The sequence below is a fragment of the Sander lucioperca genome, chromosome 12, assembly GCF_008315115.2.
Source record: "Sander lucioperca isolate FBNREF2018 chromosome 12, SLUC_FBN_1.2, whole genome shotgun sequence".
NCBI lineage: Eukaryota > Metazoa > Chordata > Actinopteri > Perciformes > Percidae > Sander > Sander lucioperca.
In genome coordinates, this window is record NC_050184.1 from 137,401 (window position 1) to 156,514 (window position 19,114).

The 19,114-nt window shown below is 39.7% G+C and overlaps 1 long non-coding RNA gene across 1 annotated transcript; it reads left to right on the top strand.

The window, feature by feature from the left end:
* The first annotated feature begins 1,029 nt into the window (after window positions 1-1,029).
* LOC116040601 lies at window positions 1,030-14,991 on the top strand. Its single transcript, XR_004898998.1, has 3 exons — window positions 1,030-1,182; window positions 5,485-5,573; window positions 13,230-14,991. It is a non-coding gene; the product is annotated as an uncharacterized LOC116040601 (long non-coding RNA).
* Window positions 14,992-19,114: the final 4,123 nt, after the last annotated feature.

Consider the following 19,114-nt stretch of genomic DNA (forward strand, 5'->3'; position numbering starts at 1 on the left):
CATCATTACTCAATGCCAGAGTGACTCGCTGAGCTAATTCAAAATGTGCTCTTGCAAGAACTCTGGATTTCCAGGGTAATGCACAGTCACTGTGAGGCTGAAACTGACTCCCAATCAATGTTCCATTTAACACTAACAACATTTCAATACCATAACACGAGTCATTTGTTTTCTGCAGTGCACAGTTTTCATCCACCTGTGCCCCCACCTGCCTGTGCACACATCCCGTGCATGAATCCTAAATTCACAATTCAATTCAATTCCTAAATTCGAGCCGCAGAGGTGGATGGCATCGCAGGGTGTCCGGTGCCAGACTGGAGCAAAGACCACTATAGGAGCCGTTAGCGCGGATACAACTGCCCACCGGCCTGGGAGTGCACCATCCCTTTATCACTATTAAATCACTGTTCTTTATTATCAACGTTTCATTGCTTTGAAGACCAAGTTTTACCAAGTTGGATTGCTTTTATGAACTTCTACTATCTAGCCTACTTTTAGTTCTCAACACAGTCTGTTTCAGCCCCCCCTCCCCCTTTTTTTGTAGGGTGGTAGGGGAAGACTCGTTTTAGGGGACTACGTTTGTTTCTGCCTTTCTATTGCCAGACAACTGTCTGTTAAATGATTAACTAAATAAAACTCTTATTTCCAGACATTTCCAGCCCAATACTAATGACTCCTCCAGCTTGATGTCACTGAGCCAGAGCCAGGACACAAGGGTCCCCCCACCTTTCTGACTATTTTAAGAGTCAGGACCCAGATCTGAACTTCCCACCCCCAACAAAAGTGTGGAAAGTCTGAGCCAAAAACTCCAGGAATATCTCACATTCCTAGAGTCCCTCCCTGCTCGGCTGCAGAGTGTGTGTGTTGGGGGATGGTAGGCAGCCGACCAAACCACTGTGAGGCTTATGGAGGGGGGTAGTAAAACTTGTGTCTCATGTTTTTCCCTGGTTAAGAGAGTCCGAACCCCCCTGTCCTCCCCAATGAGCTGTGGGCTGAACTCTAGGATCAACTTCTGCCTGACTCATTTCTGCTTCATTGGATCAACAATCTTTTTCAACACTTCATCTGCTTTGACAAGAACATTTAATTTAAACTCCTCTTGTTGGCTGTTTCCTCTCCTCTTGTTGGCTGTTTCTGAGAAGTAAAGCGTGGAAATCTTGTGGAGTCAACACGGAAGAATTGGTGAGAAACTGAGAGTTTAACTGTTTGTTTAAAGCAGCCGCTTCACAAGAGTAGGGGTGGAAAGTATTTTACTCAACTGCTCTCTGCTTTACAATTCAGAGGTACTATTACTTAAGTATTTCCATGTTATTCTACTTTATACTTCTAGTCAACAGCTTAAGTAACTTTTCAGATTATTAAATCAAAACATGGTTCCCAATGTGAAGAAAAACCTGGAAAAGAGACACTTGATCAGCTGATAGTATATGAGTATAGTGATGTTATAGTGTCTCCTGTCTCATGGTGTGTCTCTGTGTGTTGATCAGCTGATAGTATATGAGTATAGTGATGTTATAGTGTCTCCTGTCTCATGGTGTGTCTCTGTCTGTTGATCAGCTGATAGTATATGAGTATAGTGATGTTATAGTGTCTCCTGTCTCATGGTGTGTCTCTGTGTGTTGATCAGCTGATAGTATATGAGTATAGTGATGTTATAGTGTCTCATGTCTCATGGTGTGTCTCTGTCTGTTGATCAGCTGATAGTATATGAGTATAGTGATGTTATAGTGTCTCCTGTCTCATGGTGTGTCTCTGTGTGTTGATCAGCTGATAGTATATGAGTATAGTGATGTTATAGTGTCTCCTGTCTCATGGTGTGTCTCTGTGTGTTGATCAGCTGATAGTATATGAGTATAGTGATGTCATATCATATCATTCTCAATATGAAAATGAGGAGATGTCGTCACGGCACAGCGCCCCGCCCCCAGAGATCCCCCTTCTGCCATTTTGAACTGCTCATGTTCATTGTTTGTGTTGGTTGTGTGGTGTCTTAAATAGTATGCTGTGATGCTGTATGAAGAGGAATCCGCCGACACTGTTCTTGATTATAAAAAGGTTTATTACAAGCAAAGATTCAGCATCAATTTTACAAACTGCTGCAGAGAGCTTGGAGAACGACCAACCCAAATTCTTCCAAAAAGTCGTTCTGCCGTTCTGCTGTTAACACAGGGTATATATTCTATGCATTGTATGACCTAAAGTGGGAGGGTGTATGTGTGTTCCTGGGGCCCCTCTGCTAATGTAATCAACCTCATAGCATAATCATAATCATACACTGTTGAACATAGGTTTCCTGTAGGCCTCTCCAAGGTCATTAGTTGACTGTGCCTAAACTGGTTATTCGCCATAGAATGACAGAATACACATTTACCAGGACGTATGGACCCCTTTCCTGTCATTGTTCCAGACCCAGCATCTGCATCCTTTCTTATACACAAGGCCCCAACTCTCTCACCATAACCTCAATAACATAGTACAATATGGAATACATTTAAATTGAATATATGTAGGCATAATTAAACATAAGTCAAAGTTATATATCATCAGATACAACAGTTGCAGAGGTCTTCGTTGCAGTTCTGTTTTTCACTAGAGATAATTCACTATTTTAGAATGCCTGGAACACACTGCTGTGTAAAAAAAACTGCTTCAGTTCCACACACGATTTTTGTGGAAAGCGTAGGAACCATGTGTTACAGTTTCTTCGTATCCCTACATGGAAAAAGCACGAAGGAGAGCATGTGTCCGATGTGATAATGAGACATCGGATTTCTTGAGTGGCTGCAATTAGAAGAAAGGACATTACTTTCGACCGCATCTCCCAGTCGATGAGAGTGTGTTCTCTGCATTTTCATTCGGGTAAGTTCTCTTAAAATCTCTTTAAATACGTTTGTGTTGTCGGCTCTTAAAGCCACCAAGTGCACCTAACGTTGTTGCCTAGCCTGCTAGCTAACTACAGTGCTAAGCATAAGTGAATACACCCATGCTAATCATTTTACATTAGGCTGTTAGCTTAGTGTTTGTAAAGTTTAATGTCCGGTGGCATTTTCATCTCTTTTTATAAGCCGTTACTGTATATGCGTAACGTTAGCAGAGATTTAGAAATGTTTGTGTTTATCAGTTGTAGCTGCAGGATGGAAGGTAAAGCTGCTCCTTGTTAACTTCACTAGCAACGTTAAATGAAAGCTAAAATGTATGAGTAGTTTCCCATGTAAAAAGTACAACGTTCCATAACGTTACGTATTAGCATTCATAACTATAAACATATTTTTCTTGTGTTTGCTGTCTTTTAACAGGGACTAAGGAACAAACGGAGGCTGCACTAGAAGGGAGAAATGAGGATGAGAGGGAAAGCAAAAGACAAGCAGGGAGACAGAGGCCAAAGAGAGATGTTGAATAGATTATTTGCTATATTAGAGATTGCCATACAAAAAATAAATGCATTAAATTAACTGGTTTGTCTGTGTCATTATGTTTTTGGGTGTGTATATAATATAAACTGTTTTTCAATGTTTATTTTTCCATCAGATTGTGACCTGGACACAGGAAACTTCTAACTGAGTAATTATATTCAGATGCTACCTGTTTTAATAACTCATTAGGTATACAAGCTCTAAAAAGACATTAACGAAAACGTGTATCTTTATTATAACATTTATTCAAACATTACTATATACTGTACACAAGTATATTCAACATGAAGTGGCGATCAGACACAGCTGCTGATGATGGGGTTGCTTCAAGACTGCAGAGAGAAGGAGAAAGCTTTAGGTTAGTCCGGTAGTTATCCAACCTGTCCTGGTAAGATTAGGTTAGTCCAGTAGTTATCCAACCTGTCCTGGTAAGATTAGGTTAGTCCAGTAGTTATCCAACCTGTCCTGGTAAGATTAGGTTAGTCCAGTAGTTATCCAACCTGTCCTGGTAAGATTAGGTTAGTCCAGTAGTTATCCAACCTGTCCTGGTAAGATTAGGTTAGTCCAGTAGTTATCCAACCTGTCCTGGTAAGATTAGGTTAGTCCAGTAGTTATCCAACCTGTCCTGGTAAGATTAGGTTAGTCCGGTAGTTATCCAACCTGTCCTGGTAAGATTAGGTTAGTCCAGTAGTTATCCAACCTGTCCTGGTAAGATTAGGTTAGTCCAGTAGTTATCCAACCTGTCCTGGTAAGATTAGGTTAGTCCGGTAGTTATCCAACCTGTCCTGGTAAGATTAGGTTAGTCCAGTAGTTATCCAACCTGTCCTGGTAAGATTAGGTTAGTCCAGTAGTTATCCAACCTGTCCTGGTAAGATTAGGTTAGTCCGGTAGTTATCCAACCTGTCCTGGTAAGATTAGGTTAGTCCAGTAGTTATCCAACCTGTCCTGGTAAGATTAGGTTAGTCCAGTAGTTATCCAACCTGTCCTGGTAAGATTAGGTTAGTCCAGTAGTTATCCAACCTGTCCTGGTAAGATTAGGTTAGTCCAGTAGTTATCCAACCTGTCCTGGTAAGATTAGAATTGTATCACAAGTATATTTAAGCATACTGTAACATGAAGGTACTTCATGTAACTGTGTAGTGGTGTAGTTTCTTCATCATGGTCTTAACTGACAACTGTTGACCATTTAACACACTTACACCTACCTTTACTGTGTTAGTGGGTGTTTATCAATGGTGTTGTTATGACTTTTCATATGTTGGTTGTAGCCTTGTAGCTTGTGTGTTTACAGTACTATTTAACCTTTCTCACTTGCAGTTTACTGCATATCATACTGCCTGTAGCAACCTCCATTAGCTGGTAGCGTTTACCTTGTTGTAGTTGCTGATCATATTTTGCACTGCATTTGTTTGAAAGCTAGAAGCTACTGGACAATGAGCTAATGTTACATGTATGCAGTAAACTACAAGCTAATGTAAACTTAGCTACTGTAAGCTTAATGTAATTAAGATTAATTAATGCAATTCTCCTTACAGGTAAGTGTTATGACAATTACAAAGTACAAACATAAATTCCCACGAGTTTTTAATTTACTGACATGGGATAAATAAGAGAAAACGACTAGCTATTGCTTACATTATAGCCTATCAGTGTCGGTAACGTTACCTACCTTCGCACGTTGCGGGCAAAGTTGCCGACAGAATATTCTTCTCCTGCAAGCAGACTGACGATGATTCACCTTCTCTATCTCAACAAAACAAATTGAACAGCACAGTTCACAGTTTCCACATCCATTTCGTCCAGTGTTTTGAAATGCAGCGCTCTTACACTGTTGCCCCTGGCAACCGATAGCGTAGGTACGCCAAAATGGTGGACGGGCTCAGGCACCTCCCAAATCGTGACGTGACAGCAAGCTACCATAACGTATGTCCTCATTCTCAATAGTGTGGAGTGTCCCCTGTCTCATGGTGTGTCTCTGTGTGTTGATCAGCTGATAGTATATGAGTATAGTGATGTTATAGTGTCTCCTGTCTCCTGTCTCATGGTGTGTCTCTGTTTGTTGACTTCACAGCTCATCTGCGGGACGAGACACTTCTGACTTCAGGACGTCCGTCTGGAATTAGTTCCCACTTAATAACAAGAATGAGTTCTCCACAAAAGGTGAAATCACTTTGACTCAATGGGCCCTATCTTGCACCCGGTGCAGTCTAGCACCTTGACTTTTAGGCCTACTTCCTGTTGCCACTAGGGGGCGTTATGACTTTGAGCCAATATCTGCCTTTAGATGTCGTCAAGGTTGGACTCTTATGAATCCTGAAAAGTTTCGAGCCAATTGGACAATGTACACTCAAGTTACACCCACTTCCTGTTTTGATGGCGAAACGTACAGAATGGCCGCCCCGCCACAGTCATGCCCTATGACAAAACGTTTTTCATGTAATAACTTTTCATCTCTAAGGTCTTAAGATGGCACAGACCGAATTTGAAGTTGATTGGATGAAATCTCTAGGAGGAGTTCCTTAAAGTATGACATGTGGAAATAGCCAAAATCGCACTAATTTCAAACATTCAATTCAAAATTGCGGTCTTCCTGTTGGGTTTAGGGTATGGCTCCAATGGCATTCTTTGTACGTCTTGACATGCTTCATATGTGTACCAAGTTTTGTGAGTCTACGTTAAACGTACTCCAGGGGCTCAATTTTTTAAATTTTGTAGGGGGCGCTAGCGAGCCATTTTTATGCGCCTATTCCCGAAACCATTAAAATACATAAATTCTCACCAGAAGTGATGCGACCGCCAATTTTAGTGAGTTTTTGAGTATGTTAAGCCCCTCAAAAAGACAATTAATTTGCTGGACGAAGGAAGAATAATAATTCCTTCAGTTTCAATAGGGCCTTCGCCGCTGTCGGTACTCGGGCCCTAAATATTATGGGCCAAATCCGCCATCATAATAGCAATGCGCCAAGGTACAAACGCGCCTGGCTTTTAAAGGGAATGGGAGATGACACTCTGATTGGTTTATTGCATGTTATGCCCAAAACACACCTATGATTAATGAGGACACTAAGTACAACCCTTTTGAACCATGCACCCGGTGCACAGACTCTTTTTTCAACCGTTAAACTAGCAAAAGTGGATTTGGACCAAGGTTATAATCGTTAACGAAAACGAACGAAATAACGAAAACTAGGTGGGAAAAAACATTGTCGTTAACTGAAATAAAAATAAAAACGAGGCATTACAAAAAAACAATAACTAAACTAAAACTGTAATGTCTGTTTGCAAAACTAACTAAAATAAAATAAAATAATCGAGTAAATGTCCTTAGTTTTCGTCTTTGTCGACCTTTCATAGAGCAAATAACGTTATATCTCTCCGACCATGACATTTCCCATAGACATGTATAGTTTCCGACTGGGAACCCAGAAATTCCGACATTCCACGTAAAATTGAACACAACATGTCCATGGCTCCGTGCCTCTCGCCTGGCATCATAGCGGTACCGAAAGTCGGAAGAAAGCGGCAGTCCTATTTGATTATGATTATTAGGATAAAAGCGCCTTGCAGTGGAAGGTGGTAAAATATGTTGACAATTTATTACAGGGAAAAATCCCACGAATTTGAAAGTACATTTGAGAAGCGCACACAAGCTAGGATGCTAACCTAGTTTACCTTAACAAGGTAAAGAAGAATGCAAAGCCCCCTTTTCCCGAAACAGAAGCTAACCCCGGTAACGTTACGGGCATGGATGTATGGATACAGGGCCCGGCAGTATGACAGAGACAACAGCAGGACAGAGAACACTACAGGAGGGCTTTCACCAGCGACCTGACAGCTGCTGATTAGTACATACGCAGGAACACCAAAAGTGGGAGGAAGTGTGGGTTAATATGTGGATTGATACTGGGATGTCTACACAACTGTGTGACTCGACTGACTTCAAAAAGTTCGCCACTTTACTCGAACCAAAGTTGAAAACACCTGTTCATGTATGTCTTCTTTAGTCTGTTGGCTATTTAGGTTTTTTCCTGGCACACGTCACTTACACATTTTGCACTTACTGCATCTTGTGTGGACTGTTTACATATTTATGACCGTATGTAGGCTACATGTTATGTACTGGTGTTATTGTTGAATACATTGGGAATACATATTTCTAAAATTGTATGATGTTTTTGTTGAGTTATTATTACACAATACTTTTTTCTGATCTTTTTGAATCCCCTCACAACCCATATTACAAAAAAAGACTAAAACCAATAAAAACTAAACTAAAACTAAGCATTTTCAAAAAATAAAAACTAAACTAAACTAGCAAACCCGCTTTAAAAACTAATTAAAACTAAACTGAATTTGAAAACAAAAAGTCAAAACGAAATAAAAATAAAAACTAATGAAAAATGCAAAACTATAATAACCTTGATTTGGACACGCCCTAAACGCACCTGCGCCATGCCCTTCATGCCGTGCGCTTAGATTGTTAAAATAGGGTTTAAAGTGTTTTCTATTTGTTTTGTCATTGTATGCTACATGTAACTACTCTTTACTTTAGATATCAACCTTAGTATTTCAACAGTTCCATAAAATGATAGCAAGAAAAAGAAGAATAGTTTCTGGCTAAGTTTCCCCAAAATAAACTGGAAGGCCACAACAATGCAGCATTAATATTGATTGATTGACATTATTACATATTGGATAATGTTCAGCATATTTAAAATGTATGTAAATTAGAGCTGTCAATCGATTAAAATATTTGATTATGATTAACCGCGTGTCCATAGTTAACTCGTTATTAATTGCAAATTAATCACATATATTTTATCTGTTCTGTTCTAAAGGGATATGTTTTTGAACTTTGTAATACTCAAGTGGTATTTGAGACTTGACGTTCTCCAGTGGTGGTGACTCAGTTCACATCGACAGTTCATGCAAATACCTTTAGTCTCGTGGAGAGAACCATCTGGAAGGGTTTTGAAACTCAACTTGTCCTCCATAAACACAATTCATTACGCCACAACATTCATGTGCACCCGCCGAGCTGGCTTTAAACTCACTGGCGGGTATGTTCAACTCTCTATCCACGACTAGGGTGTGGCTATCATTTGGGTTTTTTCAGATACCGGTGCTAAAGCAATACTTTTAAAACCGATACTTAAAGAAAAAGCACAAACACACAGTTGGTGACATTAAAGAATAGCTCGTTTATTGCTAAGGCCATTGACTGCTAACACTTAATAAGGGGACATTAAAAGCATGAATTAATTAATGTAGTACTTGATGAACAATCAGTAATGTACAAGGATTAATAGAATTTAATGCATGACTTAATGCAGGAACAATAAGTTAATTAATGCATCAATTAAGGATATGAATGATGATTTCTCATTCTTCTTCAAAATACTGATCAGTCACAGTAGCTAGCCTGCTCCTGACCAGGCTAACAGCCAGGATTTATTAATCCTGGAGCCTTTTCTGTTCACTCAGCAGTGCTTTGATCTTATTTTAAAATACAACAGGTACACATTGCTGTGTGATCATTATTTAAATAAATATTCACGTGACAGTCATTGGTGCTGTTATATTGCCTTTTATGAAGACTAATAAACTGCTGTTCATATTGTTAGAAGTTTGGTGAATATAGTATGACAGTTGTTGAGGTAATTAGACCAGGCTGTTTTAAATGTGTTTCTATAATGAAATCAATGATGAAGGGTAATATATAAAGTCCTATACGTGTTTCTGTAATGGTTCTAACAACGGCAGACTGCTCAGAGACCAATACATCTTTTTAGATTATTAGGGGTCCAAGCCCGAGTCTGGAAGAAACAGCAGGGCTGTGGAACCCTATTGTTTTTCTATTGATTTTTCTTCTTCATTATTCTTCTCTTTCTAAAACTCAGACTACAGCCTAAACCATACATGGTGGGGGGTTGCCGTTTTCAGGACTGGTCTGAAACTCCGCAAGGACCTCAGGCGCAAAAAATGACCCACTTCCACCACTAGGTGGCGCTATAGCAGAAAAATCACAATTTATCAAAAACCTACTTTTTCGATCTCCTCCTAGACCATGCGACCGATCTGCACGAAACTTGGACCATAGCATCTCCAGACCGACCTGACAAAAAGTTAATAAAAATAATTTTTATAGGATAAAAATTGCGCATATTATGCACGAACAAATTTGTGTACCTAACTATTAAAACACCAACTTTGCCATATCTCAGCCAAAAAAAATGCTATCAACGCCACACTTTAGATTCTTGTTTGACATGACCCTCTGGAGGTCCCCCATGCGTTTTATGAAAATTGGTCACTAGGGGGCGCTACAAGTACAAAAAGTATGATATATATATATATATATATATATATAAGTATAATCTCATTAACGGCTCATCCGATTTTTACAAAATTTGATGGGTACCATCTAGGGACACTCCTGAGGCCATCTCTAGAGTGGGGTACTGAGGGGTCAAAGTGGGCGTGGCCTATGGGACCCATGTCTAAATTTACCACTTACACTAATGTGAACAACTTTAAATTTACAGGGTAGATGGACAATGGGCCAAGGACCACACCTACCAAACATTACACATGTGGACCACTAGGTGGCGCTATAATGTTTTTTTGTCTTTAACTCCCACAATACACATCGCACATTAGAAATTCTTACATCCACGTGTTCCTTGAATCAAGCTGAATTACGTGATATATGCCACGCCCATTTCCGCTTAAAAGTTTTTTTGCAATATCGCGCAATGCCCAAAACCAACTTTTTCGAACTCGTCCTAGGCCGTGTGACCAATCTGCACGAAACCTGGTAGATAGCATCTCCAGATAGACCTGACCAAAAGTTATCCAAATAATTTTGCTACGTTAAAGTATGCGCATTTGACGACCAAACAAATTTTTCTAGCTAGCTACCACACACATATATCATATCTCGGCCAAATTAAATGTTATCAGCAAAGAACTTTAGATCCTTGTTCAACGGCCCACTACGATGCTCCGTACCAAATTTGGCGAAGATCGGCCTTAAGGGGGCGCTATAAGCAACGTTTATTTGTTTTGGCCAATAACTCAATGCATTTAAATGGGAAATTTGCATATGCAATATCTCTGCCACAGTAAAAGCAATCACCACGAAACTTGTGATGCTCGTTCGGCATGCGGCTCTGAGGCTCTGTACCAAATTTGGCGAAGGTCGGCCATTAGGGGGGCGCATAATCAACGTAGACATGTTTTGGCACTTTAACTCAATCACTGTTAATGACATATTTGCAATGGGATTGTACCACAGACCTTGCAGCTCACACTTCTCAATATTTACTGATATTTACCTCCTACTGTTACGTTTTGATTTTTGCTTTCGCGTGCTCCCCTAGTTTTCTACAATAAACAAACTTCTTAACCCACCTGACAAAGTTTCTACAACCTTCAGAGTGGACAAATGCAACTCTTTTCTCTCACTTTTTCAATCAAAAATCAACACCATTCATAGGCGCCGATACCGTGGCATACTGCAGACTACTGCAGTATGCAGTATCTACTGAATATTATTTGAATATTTAAAAAAATAACAAATGAAATTTGAATAGTATTATAGAGGAAGCCTGACAGCTCTAATATACATGTTTTAATTTATTTACAGACTGCTCTCCCTCTCCTCTGCCTGCTCCCTGGCCAGTGTGTCTGAGTGATAGCCCGGTCAGCGAGCTTGTTACGCCGCAATCTCTTGTGGAGCATTATAACTTTGACAAACCACAGGTTCCAGTTAATCTTATAATGGATATGTGTGTTGAGTTATTTAAACAAACGATCGGGGAACTAAACGCCTCTTGTCCGTGAGTCTCCTGATAGAGGTCCAGCCAGCTCACAGCGGGTCTGTGAAGGTGGACAGGCCGACCGGCAAGACAGAGACCCCGGCAGGCGCCGGCCGGCTGTCACGTCAGACTGTGGATCTTCTGAACTCTGACACAGTCAGACCAAATTTGCAATTAGCCATCAATTTTTTTAAAACGGCCCATATTTGAGCTCTACATAGTTGATTTCTCACATAAAAAAGTCTCAGAAGTGAATTTAGTGATGAAATAGCAGACGAACAATGTATAAATTGTCTGAGATCTGCGCGACCTACATTCACAACACCAGCTGGTCTCAGACCAGTGGTCTGTATGTACATTTTGGGCGTGACAAAGGTACAGACTAGAGCCAGATAAGGTACAGCCACCGAGTTGACGTAAACTATGAGCTTTGTTGACATTCGCCCGTTTTCAGCAGCAGTTTCAAATTGTGAGATTTGCAGAGGAAAGAGGTGTCAATGGGACTTTGAGGTTCTACTTATTAGAAACTATTTTTATTACTATTATTACTATTATTTTTTAAACGATTAATCTAGTGATTATTTTTTCGATTAGTCGACTAATCTAACGATTCATTTTTCAATTAGCGATTATTTCCCCATTGTTCAATTATTAACAATTTACACAAAACAAATTTCAATAAGGTTCAAGTCTCTATTTATTAAAATTGTTTAACACTGAACTGTTCAAGTAAAATGTATTTGTAGTGTAACCTGAAGCCAGATGTAGACTATCACTCCAACAACAAAATAAAGTAACTGTCAGGAGGAATACAAAAATAAAAACTTAAAGTAAACAGAGCAAGTGCAAAAAGAGTAGCCTGTATTTGCTTTCTTTAACAGTAGTCGGTAAAATAATGAATAAGCTCTTGTTTAAGTTCCAAGCTCTTCTCCCTTTAATCTTACAGTAAAAGAAGTGCAATTTTAGCAACATATGAAATCAGATGTATCAAATAAATCCAGCTTAAGGCAAGTTACAGAGTGTCTAATATAACAGTAGTATAGTAATAAAATAATAATAAAAAATAGTCTGTAATCGATTGATGATGGTAAACCAAAAGAATAACACTGCTGACTGACAGTGTTTGATGATGCTTAATGTTAAGTCATAGCGGGTGGGCTTGATTTTTTGACACATTAACTGGAATTATGAGCCCGAGCCCGATTTTAACCCAACAATTTTTTTAATACGTGGGCCGTTATAACTGACGTTATGAAGGACTCGTGAGATATCTGAAACGATCTGACCTGGTTGCGCAATTATGGAAGACAGTGCTACAGATGGGGGAGACACGATTTAGCCCAGTTTACCTCATACTCAAGTCAGTGCAGGACATATACCCAGAGCTACGGGAGAAGCTGGAGAGGCATAGCTTTCTCCCCACCCAATAAGGCTAATAAAGTAATGATTTAAAAAAAACACAAATGCTTGATCAAGGGCCAGGTCCGGACCTGGCTCGTGGGTCAAGTTCGGGCTCGGGCAGAGAATCTAAACTCTAAATCTAAACTGCAAATGTTTTAGTTTTTAAATTGTCCCCATTCTTTTATTCTTACATGTTGTACTGTATTTTCTTGCTTTTATTTATTTATTTTAGACTCATTTTGCTTTGATTTTACTTGTTGTGCCGTGCACTTCAATTTGTACAGCACTTTGGTCAACTCTGGTTGTTTTAAACGTGCTACATAAATGAACTTGACTTCACTTGAATGGGGAAACTTGCCTGACATTTTTTGAATATTTCGGAACTTATGAAAGTTATGAAAAGTACATTTGGTTCCTTAATAACATGTCTGCAACCAGCACACATTTTCATAAATTATTGTATGAAGAGTTAACATTGTGAGTGAGAGCATGTCTAGGGTTTAAAGAAGGTTGTTCACTAACTCTCTCTCTCTCTCTCTCTCTCTCTCTCTCTCTCTCTCTCTCTCTCTCTCTCTTTGTTTGTCTGTTGCTATAGAAACAGAGAGGAGGAGAGGGACCCAAACGTCACCACTGTCAGCACTGTGACAAATCCTTCACAACATCTGGATATTTAAAGATTCATCAGAGAGTTCACACTGGAGAGAATCTACACAGCTGTGATCAATGTGGGGCAGCTTTCACACAACAGAGTACCCTAAAAACACATCAACGCATTCACACTGGAGATAAACCTTACAGCTGTGATTTATGTGCCAAAACCTTTTCTCAGAGTGGTCACCTAGAAAAGCACCAGCGTGTTCACACTGGAGAGAAGCCGTACTGGTGTGATCAATGTGGGGAAACATTTTCTGAGAGTGGTAGCCTTAAAAGACATCAACGCATTCACACTGGAGATAAACCTTACAGCTGTGATTTATGTGCTAAAACCTTTTCTCAGAGTGGTGACCTAGAAATCCACCGACGTGTTCACACTGGAGAGAAGCCGTACTGGTGTGAACAATGTGGGGAAATGTTTTCTCGGAGTAGTTACCTCAAAAGACATCAACGCATTCACACTGCCTCGTAGTGAAGATGTTTGAGAGCCAAGCTGTTTCCTCCTGCCTCCTCCTCATGCCCTGATAGCTGTGTTGTTATATTCTGATCTTCTCTCCACATTGAAGGCTGACCAGCAGTAACTTTATCTTCTGAACAGCATGGATGTTATCCTGGATCAGCTGGACGGTTTTCTGCCTTTCCTCAGAACACTCGACTTTGTGACATTTATTTGTAATTTTTTTTAACATATTTTTGGAGATTTTTCCATGCTAATGTTGAAGCGGTTTTACCTCAATGTACCCACAGTGTGAGGGGGAAGGCCCAAAGGCGACCATTTAGTATTTCTCTGATGAAAGATGACATAGGCTGCTCTGCCTAAACGTTAAGAGGTTTAAAGATGTTTCGGTTGGAAAACGTAGGCATGTTTGAAATTTGGTAAAAACTTTGTTCTCATCTTTAGTAACATATTACATTATGTTTTACTTTTCTTTTGCCTGACAGGAAGTCAGTCTAATTTTCATTTTAGGAATACATGTTTAAGGACTTTAGGATGCACAGAAACTCTCAAAATGTTGCAGCAATGTTCAAAATAGTAATTTCTCCGGGCTGCTTTCACATTTGGGCCTAGACGTGTCATGGCTGCTCTATAGGGCCCTCTTATTTGTTTTAGCCTTTGAACACATTTTTGACGCCCTTATATACTCCAAAACTCCCAAAAGTTGGTGCAAAAACCATAACGAGACTATACAGCGATTTGGTCCATGTGAGTTTAATAAGCACACCCTGATGCATGGAAGGCCATGCAAACATTCCTCTCATCGTTACCGACATACTGGAAGTTGGCCATTTGTAATTGTATGCTCTCCAGTTATTGTTGTTTTGTAGTTTACCATCATATTATCTTCCTTTGTGGACTTTAATTTAATAATCTTTGTCTGACATTTCATATTCTCTGTTTGTATTTTCTGTGACTGAATGTGGTTTTAAATCTGTTGAGGTCTGTTCAGACTGAAAGTAAAGACACTGATGATGTAATACACAGTCAGAAAATAGAAAGCAAACAGCTGATTTATTTATCTGACTTGTAGAATAACATCAATGATTGAATTGTTTTAAATGTTTTGGAATGTGGAACAATTAAATGCAAATAAATCTAATAAAACAAGGCCTCATGCTGATTATTAGTGACTTGATTTGATGGATTTATTCTTCCTGTTATGTCTGTGTTTAAACTCCTAATTAAAAGGTAAAGTTTCCATCCACTAAAAGTTCTGTTGTTGCTGCTGACAGACTCAGATTATTATTCTAAGAGTCTGACAACATTACCTACAGAGATAGAGCTTTTAGTTAAAGGACAATTCCGGCACAAAATGAACCTAGGGGTTAATAACATATGTGTACTGAGTTAATCGTTCTCTGAGATCTGTTTTCATGCTAATCAAATGTGTCTCTAGCTTGAATCAAGCTAGTGCAGACCGCTGATTAGCTTATAAAGCTACTTGTCGGGGCAGAGGGTAAAGTAAAAAGAAAACTATTTCTACACCACTAACAAGGCTCAAAATAGCACCACACTTCAACGGTAGCATAATGAGGGTCCCTACATGTAAACCCAAGCATTGAGAACTTTGTAAGTGTACAGACAGCTTATTAAATAGATAGATTATAAAGACAGTAGCTCTCACGTATACATGCGGGCGCCATCTTGGAAAACAGTCATGACCAGTCGAACACTGAACGCCGTGTTTGAGCTGTTTCTGGTTACTGGTTGCACGCCGTTCGTCGTTACTTTGACCTGTTCTAAGAATTGGGTATTTTGATATTTCTGTATACTGAGGTTGGAATTGCATGAACTGGATATGACTGGAAAGATAAGACTGAAGATGATTTTATAAGCCAAATTGTAACCAGTCCTTATAATCATTGTCCCAAAAGTAACCATTTCATGGTAGTGAGTCAGTTTTCATAAACTTGGCGTTAGTGTATAATAAGTGTGTAAAGTGTGTATATATTGACCTATTGTGACCTTGAGGATAATCAGAGCCTCATTAAACTTTACAAGCACAAACTCCAGACATGTAGCATTCAGAGAGTGGATTGCTTTCCTACATTGAGAATAAGATTGTTGGGGGCTGGTTCTGTCAAAAGTATTTGATACAGGGCGTCTATGTAGCTCAACTGGTTGAGCCTGTGCCCCCGTGTACAGAGGCTCAGTCCTTGCTGCAGCAGCAGCAGTGGCGGGTTCAATTCCGACCTGCAGGGCTTTGCTGGATGTCATTCCCCCCCCCCTCTCCCCTTTCATGTTTTCAGCTGTCAAATAAAGGGCTAAAATGCCCAAAATATAATTCTTAAAATACAAAAAGTATTCAATACAAAACAATATGAACTTTCAACCTTTTCAGCAGTTCTGTAGTGGTAGAAACTTTTAATTTACAGTATAGTAAAGTATAGTATCAAACCAGAAATTGCTCCAACAGATATATACGTATATATATTATGTTATTATTTTTCCTGTTGTTGCAGACATAGGCTTCTTGAAGATTGCACTGTTTAGTGATATGTTACTTTTTCAAACAGTATCTTCATGCCCTCTCAAGCCACATTTTTGTGGTTGATCCTCTGCAAGGGACAAATGAAGTTGAGGACTCCAGAAAGGCTGGCCACAGATTTGGGTAATATCAAATAGATTTATGGAAATAGATAGGTAACACACACATTTGCTAAAGCCATAGAGTAGACGCGAAGGTTGACCAAAATAGATTTTCCTTTCATCCTGTAGACAGTACTTCAAGATGCGCCGGAACAGACTTGGAAAGGAGGACTGGGTTAACATCAAGTGGAAGCCTGGCAAGATAACCCACACCTTTCAGAAAGATGTCACCAGCTGTGGGGTCTTGGTCATGCAGTTGATTCTGTACAACATGCTGTCTTTATGATAGATCTAACACTTTGTATATATATATATATATACAGTTTTTAAGTACATATTAACAATTGAAAGCAATTCTTACCAGTGTATCTTGATTGGGAATCAAATGAATGCAAAGAAAGTTACTTTATGAACTTGATTTTAAGATTTGTAATTATTTATTTACTGTAAACAAAAGAAAAATGTGTGAATCTGTCATTATTGCACAATTCCTCCAAGTACCTAACTAAAAATCTCTATCCTTACTAGAGTCAATATAGTGTTTAGTAACTCCTAAATAATGTTGATTACTCACTGACGTCCAGTGATCACCGGTTAATGAGACAGCGTTTGCAGCACCTTGCAGCTGTTCCAGTGTGGCTGCTTTCTCCGTGTCATACAGGCTGTGTATCCGTGAAAACTACTGTCCCCCTCGACGGCAACGAGACAGGTCAGAACATGCCAACCATAGTACGTCTTTAAGACTCGAGTCCTCTACGATGCTGACAGGTCTGCAGTTAGTTGCCACCCATTTCGCAAGAGCTGTAGTAATTTTTTGGGATTTGGTTTCATCCACAGGTCGGCAAGTAGCACTCTCCAAAATAGTGCTTTGCCTGAGTGGGTAGCATGCTAGCGGGTAGCATCAACGTTAACTGTACTACGTTTAGCTCCGTAGGTGGTAGCTCAAGCTTGACGTGCTTCGGTGATATTTTAATTCGGCTTTACACAATGTTCATATGGCTTTCGACTTGTCTACGAGTCGTCCGGGAGTTTTGGAAAATAAAAAGCACCATTCAGGATTTCATTGCTGCTGTCTTTCTCCATCATGCTGCAGCCTGCAGCAGCAGGATGTGATACGAGGAAGTGGCAGCTTGATGATAAGTAACGGTGCTGCAAAGGGTCAAAATAGCAGTCTTTTAGGCACAACGCAAAGCCGAGTGAAGTGTAAAATAAATTAATAAATGCCGATTAAAAAAAATGAATCGCATCGTGTCGGCCCTTAATCGCATTGCGTTAACGCTGACAGCCCTACTTAAAAGATCTTAAAGTCCACAGATATGGAGCAACTCTCTGACTTTATAGATGAATTAAAATATTACTTCACTTTCAAAGTCCTGACAGCTCAGTTGTTTGTGCAAATGCTCCAAACAGCTGATCAGAGTATTCAGACACCACGCTGATGTTTTAGAGGAACAGCTGATTCAGTGTTTAGCCCACTACTTTTTAAGGGTTTTTAATTTAAGGGATGAGTAATCCTAAAAGGACTTACATTTTTTTCTTTTTTAAGAATAATAAAATAAATAGAGGAGCATGTAACAAAGGTACCACAGCTGGATTTGAACTTGTGACTTTAAAGTCTTGCAGCCAAACTGCTCCAAGAGACTTTAAGGTTTCTGTCACATTCAGGGTCTCATCAAAAAGTTGTAAGTTTGAGGGTTACTTTGAATTCCTGATCCCATTCAGAGTTGCTCCACATCAACAACTGTTTTTTCTTGGTTCCTTCTACAGATGTTGACTTGGGCTTACATTCCAGCTTGGTTCTTGTTTAATACTGAGTGAAAACTGCAGGACATTCAGAACTCCAAACTAACTAATGAACTGATGAAATCAAAATACACAGAAGAAATCAAAATGTTGAACAGGTGAAGAGAGAGAAAGTCAATCTGGTTTATTATCATGTTTTCATCTGGAGTTTCCCTGAAATATTCATATTTCTGTTATTGGAGTTTGAGAACATTTATCATAACGTAAACAATCACAATCATTTCATACAATAATAACACAAGAAATATACTCACACACACACTCATGCACACACAGACACACACACACACACACACACACACACACACTCAAAGAGACACACATACACTTACACACACAGACACACACACACACAGAGACACACACACACACGCTGACACACACACACACACACACACACACACTACACATATTATTACTACACATATGGAAGGTTGATTTAATTATTTACACTCCATATTATATCATTTTGTTTGTTTTTTCCGTTTTTTGTAACTGTTAAATAATTTATTTTGAATGTGTCTTCAGTGTTACAGTAAAATACAGTTGTTGGTTGTTGTTTTTTAAATATCTTGACCTAGTTTAATTCTATTGGTTGCTGTTAACTTCCCGTCCAATCAGCTGTCGTTGTGAGGGCAGAGGGGTGGGCCCTCGGCGGTGAAGAGGAGAATGACCGTGTAATGAATGAAGAAACCTCGGCAGACCCAGACTCTTGGTGGGCGGTGTCTGACGGTTGAGGTTATGACGGTACAGGATGTAGCGTGGCACAGCAGAGCATGGGTGGACGCAGTGGACGCAGCAGGACGTAGCCGGGCATTGCAGGGAATCGCAGAGCGTAGCAGGGTGTAGCAGGTCCATAGCCACAGCTGCACCCAAGACCCAGGTCTTGGTGTCGCCCTAAAGTAAACTCCCCAGAGCTAGGTTAGTAACAAGCA